Here is a 12,502-nt window from a genome sequence, read left to right on the forward strand (position 1 = left end):
AATCGCTGAAAACTGTTTTCCAAAATTCGCAGCGGGTAGTGTACAGCATCGATTTCTGTGGAACCCAGTAGCTGTCAAAACTTTCACATTTTTACAAATAACTCGGAAATCGTAAATTTTTCAGGTAAAACGTTTGACACAAACTTAACTTAAATTTTGACGACAAATCTGAAAATGAATGAAAAAATTGGCGGTTCCATTTAAAAAACCAAAGTTGGTAACTACCACACGTTTATGATACACCCCGTATATTGGAAAGTAATTTTAAGATGTGGACCTTTTAAACATGAAAAACTTTCGTAGGACGTATTTTCTTGTAAAGTTCATATTTACTGAGATATCGCACTTTGACGCACTAATGAGCAACCCTGTATATTTATAATTTGCTAACGTTTAATTGCTTTTGCTCAATACCCAGCTAAGAGGAAAACCGTTGAAGTAAATATATCTTACACCGTACAGGGTGTCCCATGAATATGGAATATGTGCTGTTTTCCGTAAGTTGAACCATTTAATTTCAATAATCCTGAATACATTAGAAGTCTAAATGTCGTTCCTCCAACTTACGTTTCAGCGGAAAGACGTTTTTCCATAACATCTTTATTTACTAGAAAACATTGCAGCCGATGATCTAATGAATCAGTGTGTTGGTTACTCTGTTTAAACTTTTGGTCATTCAAATTTTTAAAAGCTTTCATTTATTTCTGTCATATTATTTGTATGTAGTTCTATGTAAAAATTACTTTTCAATGATGATCCAGTTTTTGGTTTTCAATGGTAAATTTTAATTTCAAATTGTAATTAATGTGTTAATTATGCACATTTCACAAAACAGTAACCTCAAGTAGTAAATAAATTTCGATGAAGAGTTTACAATGTACACTTTAGTAATTATTTTTCCAATCCCTTGTTAGTTTTCAGAGTTACATACAGATATTTCATTGTTCTTGCACTTTCGTTAGAATTTGTAAATTGTACTACATGGAAATATATTCATTTTCGTTGGATGAAGATCTTCTGGATCTTGGTAGACAAAGAAAAGGTAGGGTCAACAAAGGTAAACTTACTAAAATAGTAAATAGTTTCATATTTTTTAAATTATTTGGTATTGACTATTATTATCTTTTAATTTAATTATTATTATTGCTACATTAACTAATACTTGTCTGCTTCTACGGCTTATATAAAACAAGACTTGCAAGACCAAGATCAACACTATGTATGCAAAAAGAAGACCTCAAACCAAGTCTTGGTCTTGGTTTGAATTGAAGGAATCGACAATATTAAATTTTTATTACTATTCATACTAATAAAAATTAAGAATTCTTAATTTACCGCAAAAATGGCTGCTTTGGGGGACAACCTAAAAGACGCATTTTCTTTCTACGCTTGTCAAAACTATCACATTAATAAGCATTGGGTGCTGCAAATTTTAACAATCTAACTTAGTTTAATTTTGAATTTAACTAAAAAAGTTAGTTTACCAACTCTATAGAAAATTAAAACAAAACTATCTAAAATCAGCTCTTTTATTTGCAGTGTACCATCTTCCCAAGTACGTATGGTTTATAGTTAAGCTGAGCTTTTCTAAATTTCATTACAAAAACCTATTTGATTGGATTATCTACAGTTGGCTTTACAGTGTTTTAGAATGAATATAAAACCTTAGTTCAAAGCTTTAGCTGGTTGCAAATTGGTTTTGTACTTACACTTCAAACATATAGATTTAAAAACACAAGAAGTTTTTCACCTTGGTGTTCTTCTTAAATAAGCCGCATTTTGTTCTCTTTTTAACTTTTATTCGCAGATGTGTTATTTAACAGTAACATCTTAACTAATTTAATAAAAATATTTTTCGTTTAGACCATATCAACGCCAAAAAAAAATAAGCGGTTCCCAGAATCGCAAAAGAAAACTACAGCATGAAAAAGTATCTCTGATATCTAGAGTAGTAATGGCATCATACTTGGGAAAAAAATCGCAAAAAGAAAATCCAGAATATAAAAAGGTTGAAGATGTAGTCAAAGTCAGAATCAGATTCAAGTTGTACTGCTGCTAAACGTTTATGTACTAATAACCCAACTCAACAAATACAAGACTCTGAAAAGGTGGCCCAAGTACATCAGAAATGATAAATCCCTGTTTACAACTAATAAAAAGCACAGAAAATACAACAGAAACACTTGCTGTAATTCCGGACGTTCTGGAGTCCAAGGATGTTGCTTATTTAAATTTTAACAACAATCTTCTAATACTATCGAACTAACTTCCAAAAGAAATGATTATTCGTAGATCTTGCACATTTCAGAACGAAGCCAGTTTAAATGCAGGAACAACAACTAATCGTTAAGAGATAAAGGTGAAAAAAGGAAGGAACGGGAGTTAGCCGATCTTGGTTGCTATCTTCACCAAAAAATATTCACGCCAAAAACTGTCCAAAACTAACCATCTTTGGACGGTGTTGAGTGAGCCTTTTTGCTGAAATTTTTGAATTTTAGATTTACACACCTGGACTGTCCAGGCACAAATGGGTCGTTGAGTAATAAGTAAATAAATAAACATAAAAATGAAGGCAAAGTTTTTCGATTAAAGTTAGAAAAGCCATTTTTACAGTGATTAAATATTTATTTGAAATACTTATTTAAAATTACTTATTTAAAAACTTAAAATTACAAAAACACATTATATGTATATAAAAATCAGACAATATTCACAGGATGTTTAATGACTTTCTTTCTTCATCCCTGATCAAAATCCATGCAGTTGGCCTAATAGGCCCTTGAATAGAGTGTAACAAAGCGCAAATTAATACAACATTCAAAAATTAAATTTGAAAATTTCGCTTTTTCCGAGCCAGCAATATTGATGGATTGTTTAAAGTGATAATTCTGTTAGCGATCTGTGCAATCGATATTGGAAGCATCTGGCCTGATTATCTAGAAATAGGCCCTTGCATAGAGGGTGATAAAAATTATTTTTTTTGCAGTGGTCAAGAATCAGATTAGAAAAACTCATTTGAGCTACACTGCACATTTTCACATCAATTTTAACTTGGGCCTTCCCTTAGATACCTGTGCATCCGAAATGCTTACTTCTGGCCTGGTGCAACGTAGGTATTTTCTCTTCAGAAGGTGACAAAAATTAATTTTTTTTGCTAAATTTCAGACTCAAATTGGACTAAATTTCTTACTCTCCACTGTGCATATTTGGAAGACTTCCAAAGTAACTTCTTTTTAAACTTGTGAAAACGAGATTTTCATATCTGGATTGTTTGGACAGAAATGGGCCCTTTAGTAGACTGTGACGAAAACGAAAATTGTTGCAATTTCTAGAATTAATTTTGGACAAGCACTTTATGTAAAATGACTAAATTTTCAAAATTTTTGAATAACTTGTTATTGAACAACAATTTTTGCAAACTGACAAAATTCTAAAATGCTTATAGCAACTCTTTCGCTAGCAACTTAGAAAGCAAATATTCCAACATCTGGCCTATCTATACAGAAATAGGCCTTTTAGTAGAGAGTGACAAAACCGAAAATTGTTGCAAAGTTCTAGAATTAATTTTGAAAAATCTCCTTTTTGCAAACTGACAAAGTTCTCCGAATGCTTATAGCAACTCTTTCGCTAGCAACCTCGAAAACAAATGTTCCAATATCTGGCCTGCCTATGCAGAAATAGGCGTTTGAGTAGCGCGTGACAAAACCGAAAATTATTGCAAAGTTCTAGAATTAATTTTAAAAAATCTACTTATTGCAAAGTGACAAAATTCTCAGAAGTCTTATAGAAACTCTTTCGCTAGTAACCTAGGGACGAAATATTCCCACATCTGGCCTATCTATGCAGAAATAGGCCTTTGAGTAGAGCGTGACAAATCCGAAAATTATTACAAAGTTCAAGAATTAATTTGAAAAATTAGCTATTTGCAAACTGACCAAATTCTCAGAACGCTTATAGCAACTCTTTCTTTAGCAACCTAGAAAGCAAATATTCCAACATCTGTCTTGTCTATGCAGAAATAGGCCTTTGAGTAGAGCGTGACAAAACCGAAAATTATTGCAAAGTTCTAGAACTAATTTTGAAAAATCTGCTTTTTGCAAACTGACAAAATTCTTAGAACGTTTATAGCAACTCTTTCGTTAGCAACCTAGAATGCAAATATTCTAACATCTGGCCTGCATATGCAGAAATAGGGCTTTGAGTAGATCGTGACAAAACCGAAAATGTTTGCAAAGTTTTAGAACTTAATTTGAAAAATGTGCTTATTATAAAGGAATCATTCCGGGTGTTTAAAGTGAACCTTTTTTTAGAGACCTTGATTATCCCTATTAGCGCAGTTGGCCTGCTCATGCAGAAATAGGCTCTAGAATAGAATCAAGAATTAAACTTAGAAATTCGCTTTTTTCAAGCTAACAATATTGGCAGATTCTTTAAAGTGAGCGCCCCTGTAGCAACTTCTGTAATTGACATTTGAACATCTGGCCTTTTTGTCTAGAAATAGGCCCTTGCAAAGGTGGTGGAAAAGCACATTTTTGTTGCAACGTTCAAAAATAGGATAGAAAAATTTATTTGATCAAAGAGGTTAACTTGGGCCCTGTTTTAAATATCCTTGCAACCCTGCCGAATGGGCAAATCTGACCTGTTTCTGGACAAGCTGGGCTCGAAATAGAGCGTGAYTGAAACYAAATTTTGTMCGAAATTTAACAYCCAACTTTTGACAAAATCTCGTACTYTAAACTAGCCATATTWAGCCGGTTTTTATAGTGCGTCTTTCTTCTTACTCTTGTGGAAAGGACATTTTYATRTCTGSCATTGGTCATTGTTTAGACAGAAATAGGCGCCTCAATAGACARGCRAAAACGAAAAATTTTCGAAAAAAGTTCCAAACGAATTTTGAAAAATGCGCTACTTGCAGCCTAACAATATTCGCAGAATCTTTATAACAACTTTTYCTTTAGTGACCGAACCAMCTCATGTTTGTATATCTGGCCTGCCTATGCAGGAATAGGCYYTTGAGACAAAAACYTAAAATTATCCCAAAGTCCTAGAACTAAATTTACAAATCCACATTTTCTAAACTAACCAAATTTACATGCTGCCTAAAGCAAAATTCATTTTTCCACTACTATTTTCGATTATTCGCCAATGGGCTGAATGTGACAAAACAGGAAAATTTCAAGGATTTAAAAATTAAATAAAATTCAATCTGTTGTGGAAACTGGCAATTTTACTTGCCTTAAAACACTTGTGAATGCAGTATTTCCGCACAACGCACGCCTGTAGATGCCATAATAGACCATTGAATAGAGCGAACCATGAACGAAAATTGTTGCAAAGTTCAATAATCGAATCTGAAAAATGCACTCATTCCAAACCAACTATATTGAGAGGGTGTTTGAAATGAGCCTTTCTTTACCTACTTGGCTAATCGACATTCAAACAATCTGGCCTGCTTTTGCAGAGTTAGGCCCTGAAATAGAGGGTGGCAAAAACGAAAATTTTTGCAAAATTACATGAGTTAAATTTGAAAAACTCGCCTGTCCTGCAGCTAACAGGTTTGCAGAGTGTTTAAAAGGGGCAATTGGTTAGACACTCGTCCAATCCAAATTGGCCTTAATTAGAGTAGGATAAAAACAAAAATTAATGCAAAATTGAAAACTAAAATTTCATAAAATAGCATTTTCTAGAATATCCATGCTTGGACAGTGTTTAAAGTAAAGTTTTTGTGTTAGATTTTTGCAAACGACCGTCCCATCCAAGCTTGATTAAGCAGAAATTGTTTCTTTAACAGACTGAGAAAAATAAAAAATGTTGCAAAAATTCCGCTTATTCCACACTAACAATATTCATATTATGCTTTACGTGAGCCAAAACTTAGAGAGCATGGAAACCCATATTTTTGATTTGACCTGTTTGTGCAGAAATAGGCCCTTGAATAGGTAGTAACAAAATCGGAAATTGTTGCAAAGTTCTAAAATTAAAGTTGGGAAGTCCAGCCATCGGAAACTAAGCATTTTTACATAGGCTTTAAAGCAAACCTTTTGTTAGCGACTCATTGAAGCGTTATGCCAGACCTGGCCTGCTTACGCAGAACTAGGCCCTCGAGTAGAGAGTGACAACAACAAAAAAAGTGGCAAAGTTCAAGGCTGAAATTTGCAAAACCCGCTTGCTCTACATCAACCAGATTTTCCTGATGTTTGAAGCTGTGCTTCTTGTACAGACTTTTGTTATTCATATTTTTACATCTGGCCTGCTTAGGCAGAAATTGGCCCTTGAGTAGAGTGTGACACACACGAAAGTTCTTGCAAACTGCAGGAATTAAAGTTCAAAAGTCCGTTTATCTTGAATTCACCATATTCACAGGGTGTTTAACGTGGGCACCTAGAGATGTTCCCAGGCTTTTTGGACAGAAGTAGGCCCTCGAATAGAGTATGACAAAAAGAAAAATATTGCAAAGTTTACGGGTTAAATTTGGAAATTGCACTCATCTTTAATTAACGGTGTTTACCAAGTGCTTAAAATCATTCTCTTCCCTAGCAGTTCTGTGATTCAGACTTTAATTTCTGGCTTGTGCATACAGAAGTAGGCCTTTAGATAGAGCGTGACCGAATCGAAAATAATGCAAGGTTCAAGAGGCAAATTTGGCTTTATTCAGTTATTTAGCACTGACTGTTTTACCAGGCTTCCGTTAGAAATGTATGTACTTCATTTTGGCCCTGGCCTGTTTGGCAAGAAATAGGCCTTGGAATAGTGTGGAAAAGCAAAAAAAATCCAAGCGTTCGAAAATTTAATTAAAAAAAATATATTCCAGTTTACTGAGTGTGTAAATGAAGCCTTTCTTTAGGGGGTTGTGCAACCCTGCTTAGAAATGCAGCAATACGCCCTTGGGAGGACTGCGACGAAAACTTAAATTTGACGCAGGGAGTGTTTAAATCAAGGCTTTATTTTTAAACTTTTGAACCCACATTATCATTCGGGCCAGTTCCAGAGTGCGCCAAACATGAACAGCTTTCCAAAGCCATTAGTTGGACTTGAGTCCAGAAACTAATCATTTTTTCGGGATGTGTAAAGTTCATTTTCTGCAGCAAAGCGACAGTCAAATTGCAAAGTGTTAACATCGATAAATGGTAAATGTGGCAACGTTAATATTGGCATTTGTTATGAGGACAACAACACCAAACCATCTGGCAAACAACAATTATTCAAACCGTGAAGCTTTCGCCCAACAAACCTAATAATAATGGAGACGCTAATGGAACGTTTCTCTAAACAAGCTTTCATACGCGAGATTAGCTATTTTCCGTGGCAGTTATCGCAATTTCAGCAGTTTCCTTCGTTGCTCAAATTGTTTGTGCGGCTTTGCCCAAGATTAATTCGACTCGGCATTGTTGCCTGAAAATATATGGGCATGTCCTTCAGCAGAGGGAAATTAAGCGGAAGAATTGCCATTAATTAGAGCATTTTTCCAAGATTTTTTTGTCCCAGATTTTCGTCATTAATGAGTTGTGTGTCTCGATTTTTCGCTCATTTTAAACATGCAGTTTTTTGCGTTTGCCGCCAGTGAAAACCTGAAAAGTTGGAGGATTAATTATGGAGCGACGTTTAACAATGTTGGAAACTTTCGACTTTGTCGTTTAGAAGGGAACGTCTCAGTGGCATAGCGAGCAATATGGGGAAGTTTCGCTCGTCTTTTGTGAGTGGAAGTCGACTGCTACCTACAGCCTTTATAGGAAAAGTTCGCAATTTACGATAACATCGGTTATCGCATATTTTCAACCGCATTGCTGGCAATTTTTGTCTTCTTCGTCGCTGCCTTTGCTCCTCCTGCGGGCTTAAGTTAAAAAAAACATGCTCTAAAATTAAGGAAATTAATACCATGCAAATCTCCTAAAACATATGAGCTGCTCATATGTTTTGAGATTCCTAATCTGGCTCAACCACATTCCTTCAAATGCAAGAACTCTATGGCCTAGCTGGTTCTAACAGCTCGATAAAAAGTAAGCCATTAGACAACATTTCGCCTGATTCATTCATTAATTGAAGTTTTCCAATGCATTATTCATTAGGGCGATTGTTGACCAATAGCCGTTGCCTGGACGTACAGAAAATCGATACGAGGCATTGAAATCATCTCTACTAGAAGAACTAGCAGACATTTGATCACCTCTGGCTCTGGCTTGGGCGATCAAATGTCCTTGGAAGAATTCTACGGCAAAGAGAGTCTAAATATGCTGATTGTAATGGATAAAAACGAACTCTAAGTTTTGTTGACTCACCAAGCTCAATGTTACTTACTGGAACCTAATAAAAACACATCATTAGTTACAATGAACAATTCCTGGCTGTTGGTATGAAATGGCTAAGAAAATGGAAGAAAAGTTCTACTTAATGTATTCTGCTCTAAGTATTGTGCGTAAGATGCTGGCTGGTCATTCACGTAAAAAGTTCAAAAATAATTTGCGGATTTTTTATGTTTTCTATCAAAAAAGCGCCTGGAGAAGTACGAGAAATAAATTTTAATTGAACCTGATAATGGCAGATTTGCAGAAATGTGCATCTGTGTCTGCTTCTGCGAAACAGCTTTGTGCGGCAAAAGATTTAAATCAACAATGATTGAAAAAATCTGGTGAAACTATTGAGTAGGAGGGCGCAAAATCTATGCTAAAGCCTTTTATGGTTAGATAAATTGATCATGAATCAAAAATGATGATTGAAGCTAAAATACTCTGAACAGAGTTTCATTCACTTCTGAAAGGCGCACATTTTCTGCAAATGATAAAAAATTGAAGATAGGAATTCTAATAATTAATGTCAAACATTTATTTTTATCGCCAAATAAATAATAAGGAAGGAAGAAAATAAAATGCTGATTGTATGAAACATGGAATTTCGTATTTTTGAGTTAAAAAATAACTCTTTATATTATTATTATGCATCTTTACTTAAAAGTAGCGCGTAAGCAAAGCAATATTTTTTGTTAAAGGTAGGGCAAAGGTCCCTGAAAAAGACGTCTGATTGGGACGACGTTTTATTTTTTATCTCCTAAAGGAAGAACCGCATCAAAAAAGGTTATTCCACATAAAATATACAGTGTAAAACGCGATGCACAAAAATGCTTTTGATTCTAACTTTTCACGCACAGTTTCGGAAAAAAATTCAAAATTTCTAAAGGTCCATTTAATTTTTCGTAAATTTGCTGGATAATAATTCACGCCAAAGGTTCAAATAGAGAGTTTACAGGATTTTTGATGTTCTACTGGTTTAAAATAGAAAACTACATTTTCAATCAAAAATGCCTATCAACATGTCTGGAAAATACATTTTAGTTGAACCTGGAGGTCGTAGATTTCGAGACATTTTCAAAACTTTGCTTCCGCGGAAAAATTTCGCTTGGTCTGTACCGAAAATTTGGAACAATGAATAATTGCGGAAATCTGGTCCTGAAAATAAATTATTATCAGTGAAAAGTAGGCCCTACGCTAAGGTACTATAATGAGGGTTTCATTTGCATCTGAGATTCGTATATGTTCAGCAAAGTCCTAAAATGTGTTGTCCCATCAACTCACTGCGGCCTTATGGTGCTTTAAGACCGTTTTATTCAAAATCGTGTTTTGTCGAGTTCTAAATTAATTTTAAAAGGATTGCACTGGAGACCGAATATGCACGAATTAACAAACTTACAGTTGCAGTTTTTTTGAGGCAGTTTGGGTCAGGAGTTTACCAGCGGAGTGCAGAAGATTTTTAAAAAATTTTCAAACTTTCAGCTGAGACTGGTTAAACGTGCATGTCGAAACACTTTCAAAAACTTCTCACCGCTAAACCAACGTACTCAGACAATTGCTTTTCCGGTTGTTGATAGCAGACTATTTGGTGGTAAAACCAACTAACCTTCAGGCGAATTGGAGCTCGGCTGATTTCTGACAATGCGAAAAACTTTGAAATCAATGCCATCAGAACTCGGATTCTTAACGAAAAGTTAAAAAGTTAAACTGCACGAAGCTTTAGCTTGATATTTTTATCCCAAAAGCGACGCTTTTTTAAATAAAAAACCGCATTTGAATTTTAGTAAAAAGTTGCGCCTAAGCAAAGGTATGTTTTCCGCAAAAAATAGTGCAAAGGCAAGGGTACCCAATGCCACTATTACTCGCACTTCAGATGGTCACAACTTTTTATTTTTTATCTCCACATGCAAAAAAGTTATTCCGCATAAAGTTATTCCACATAAAATGTACAGTGTAGAAAACGCTACCCAGAAGGGCTTTCTATTCTTATCTGTGACTCACAGTTTGGAAAAAAAATTCAAAATTTCACGCAAATGTCCTAAAGCCTCATTTAGATTTTTTGTAAATTTGCTGGCTAATCATTCACGTCAAAAGCTCCAATAGAAAGTTTACCATACTTTTTACGTTTCACTGTCTTTAAATTGAAAACTACATTTTCTATCAAAAACTTGCATATCAAAATGTCTGGGAAATACATTTTAGAGGTCGTAGATTTTGAGATATATTTCAAAACTTTGCTTCCGCGGAAAAGTTTCACTTGGTCTGCCCTGAAGGCCCGCATGAAAAAAGTTATTCCACGTGAAAAACACCGTGTCCCAACGTCTACACAGCGGTGCTTTTAATTTAGACCAGCGACTCAAAGTTTAGACAAAAATTCCACGCAAATGTCCTGAAAACTTATTTGTATAAACCTCGCCATCATCCTTTTGCTGCCAACTATGCAGGGAAATAAATGATTTAAACATGCCAGCGGCGCAATATAACATTCTTCCGGCAATCTCTTGAGGATGCTGCAGGAATAACAGATATTTTTCATAACTTTTGGCCACACTGCGGCCCATTAATTTTTCACAGCGACAGCAAAACCAGCCGTGATTTCTCATCCATAATCAGGCTGCTGAAAACACCGCGATCGCGACTTAATAATTAATATTAAATGCGGATATCCTGCGAGCAGGTTTGCAAATCATGGCCCTGCTATTTGGCTTGGGAAAAGGCACAATAAGCTGTCAAGGTATGTAGGAGTAAAAGGATTCGATAATATAAATGACTCTTTCGCATTAGTCCTGCTGAAATTCGGCGACTTATTAATTTGCCAAATTGATAGCGTACAAGAAAGGCAAACAATGAAACTTTTGGTACTGCAGGATCGTTAAACAAGTTGGCAGGTTGTTTTTTCCTTAGAAATTGCATTGTAAATTAGGGCTTAATTTAGGGGCTGAAAACAGCTGCAAAATCCGTTTCAAGGCTTCCAATCGCCCAGTTAGTTTCTGGATATGCGTGTAGCACGCAAAGCTCCAACTAGCTAGTGACTATCAGAGGAAATTTCAGCAACACAAATGGACAAGATACCCAATGCCGGTCTAAATTTTAAAAAAATTGAAATAAACCCAACCCGATAAGGGCCGTTGACTACGGGCACAAAACACCATTTGACATTAATATTTAATGCGATAAAAAGGAATGATGCCATTTGCTTGGATTCCTGCGCTTCCTATGCCGTTTGTTCCCTTGAAGGTACATAAACAGTCAAAAGAAGTGCGGCAGTTTTGCCCAAATTGCTCATTTCGCTCAGCCAAATGGAGTCCCAAATATGTGTGTTATAATGGCGCGGTGTTAGCAGGAATTTTCCAGAGTCAAGAGAACTTCCGCTTAATCTGCTTAAGTGCAATTTTGACCATCATTAAACAATAAAGTTGCTACGAGTCAGAGTTTGACGCAATTGAACAGAATATTTGCAGCGTTTGGATATCTGGAAACTTAATTTCGCTTGGAATGAGACTGCGAACAGAAGCGAACATAGCCGATCTGCTTCTTAATGTGCATGAAGTTCCGTATAGTATTAGTAAATTAGTATTCAGTTAAGGTTCGTTAGTTTCGGGTAAAATGTGCGAACAAAATCGAACAAGAACTAACCGTTCTGAAGTCTCCATAATATTATGAAATTAATAGCCGCAATTTGAGTCCAAAGTGTGCAAATTAAAGCGAACAGAAGCGAGCAGCTTCAGAATAGTTTTGGAAAAAATAGAGTCCGGTAATTGGGAGTAAAGTGCGCGAACAAAAACGAACAAAAGTGAACTATTCTGGAGTATCTGCTGATTATTTGAGTAAGAGACGAAGAATTCAGTAATAACTAAAAAAAAATTCTGACTGCGTGTAATTGTTATTATATTTTCTCTTTAAAAATTTTCTCTCTTTAAAATGTCAGATAAAAATGTTAATATCGTTTATTTCATATTACATTTCGGCGAGAGAACAGCGCCATCATCAGATTTAAAATTCAACACAAACCCATAATTGGGAAACATTAGATTCTTTCTAGGCTTCAAAATACCTATTTAATGGGCCAAAGTAGAAGTTTGTACCTGCTTAAATTTTGAAGAAATGGATTTTTGAAAAACTATGCAAAAGGAAATTTCAAACTATTATAATTTGGGGATTTCATTTTGGAAAAAGCTCACAAATTATTCTGTTCAAAAAGCCAGCTCAATTTTCGGACC

The sequence above is a fragment of the Dendroctonus ponderosae genome, unplaced genomic scaffold, assembly GCF_020466585.1.
Source record: "Dendroctonus ponderosae isolate FM_Combo_2020 unplaced genomic scaffold, Dpon_F_20191213v2 Dpon_F_20191213_10, whole genome shotgun sequence".
NCBI classification, from domain to species: domain Eukaryota; kingdom Metazoa; phylum Arthropoda; class Insecta; order Coleoptera; family Curculionidae; genus Dendroctonus; species Dendroctonus ponderosae.